Genomic DNA, 1,928 nt, shown 5'->3' on the forward strand with positions numbered 1-1,928 from the left:
CATGGCCACACCGGCCCACTTAAAAATTGTGATGGGCCGGATCGGCCCATGTAAACAAAATAGGTGGCCCGGCACAGTCCATAGGCCCGCGGACCAATCGTGCCGTGCCGTGCCTGCCAACCGTGGCAATGGGACGTGCTTGCGGCTCATGGCTTATGGGCAGTCATTTGTTAAAAAATTTAATTTAAATTTTTAAGTCATTTTATCTTTTTTATTTTTTTTACTTTAAAAACCTCTAGGCTATGTTTGGTTCCCGGAAAGTACTAAGGAAGGAAAAAAAATGCTAAGGAAAATGATTTTCTCATGTTTGATTGTCCTATGAAAAATATCAAAGAAAATCTAATATAATTAAAACTAATTAAAAACTTATGTATTTTTAAATTATTTAATCTTTATATTGATGAGTTAAAATAAATAAAATAAGTTTGAAGTAACAAAAAAAATAATTTATCAACTTTTAATCTATTTTTTTATTTTTCTTCACTTTTTCTTTCCTTCTACTTTTCCTTTGTATTTTCTTTCCCTCGCATTTTCTGGGAACCAAACATAGCCCTAATAATTATATTTTTTGTTGAGCGGGATATTATAGATATTTGACTAAAAGGAAAAAAGAAAACCTATTTGTAAAACTAATCCTTTCACTAAAAGACAAAAAAATGACTCATACATAACAAAGACCCCTTTGTTTTATTCCCTCCTATGTTCTATTTTCCTTTATTTTTTAGGCACCTCTTTGGTTTGGGAAAGTCATAATTCTCTTTAACAGTCATCATTACAACAAATATTCTTATTTTAATATATTCTTAATAGTTATATTGTAAAATTAAATATTTGAAAATTTATGAAATTTATATAATAAATAATATAATAACTTTATATTTTTAATTATTGGAATAAAATAATAATTTGTAAAATTATTATATTATTTATATTTATTATTATGAATATTATTCTTATTTGATAGGTTATTGATGATGATGGTGGTGATGATTAGAAAAAAAAAAAAAAAGACATGAACGGTAGTTACAACATTTATATATTAAACTAACAATATAAGTATACTAAAAATACAATACATTAAAGCACGTCTTTATTTTGTTTTTTAACAATTATAAAAATATTTTTTTTATTATAATAATTTATAAATAGTTATATTATAAAGTTAAACAATTCAAAATCTTTTAAATCTATATAATAAAAATATAAAAAAATTGTTGTAATATTTTCTTAAGAAAACTTTATAATAAAAATTCAATAAATTTATTTTTTTAATTATCACAAATAATTTATGATTAATTATTATATTATTTATATGTATTAGAATTAATATTATACTTATTTAATAGGTTATTAATGATGATGATCATCATCATAATAATAATAATAATAATAATAATTATATATATATATATAGAAAAGATAAGGTAGGGATATGTTTGACTTTAAAGTAAAAAGTGTAAGGGTATATTTGACTTTTTATATTTGGAGACATTTCAAAGACTTACCGAAGCAGGCGATCCTTCATAGTCTTCATCGCATCCAATCCATCCAATATGTAATTCTCCTTTCAATTCTCTCTTTCTTTCTTTTTTTTTCTTTTTTTTTCTCATTTTTCCTCAATGATAAATAAATCTAAATCTTGACTTCACCATTGTAGAAAAAAACAAAAAACAAAAAATCTCCCCATTGTTAATTATGAAAAATGAATTAAAAGACGTAAATAATTAGTTAAAAAATAGTTGAAAAACTTCACTATATAACAATATTAAAAGATGATAAGAAGTCTCATATATGAAAAATTATGGTGGTTTTAGTCTTGTTAGTGAGTTAATTTTCAATCAAAATATTCATTTAAACTTAACTATGATTTGAGTTTCTTTTATAAAAAACTTAATTAAGGTCGAGTTCTTAATCAAAATATTCACCTA

Source organism: Vitis vinifera, chromosome 7 (genome assembly GCF_030704535.1).
Source record: "Vitis vinifera cultivar Pinot Noir 40024 chromosome 7, ASM3070453v1".
NCBI lineage: Eukaryota > Viridiplantae > Streptophyta > Magnoliopsida > Vitales > Vitaceae > Vitis > Vitis vinifera.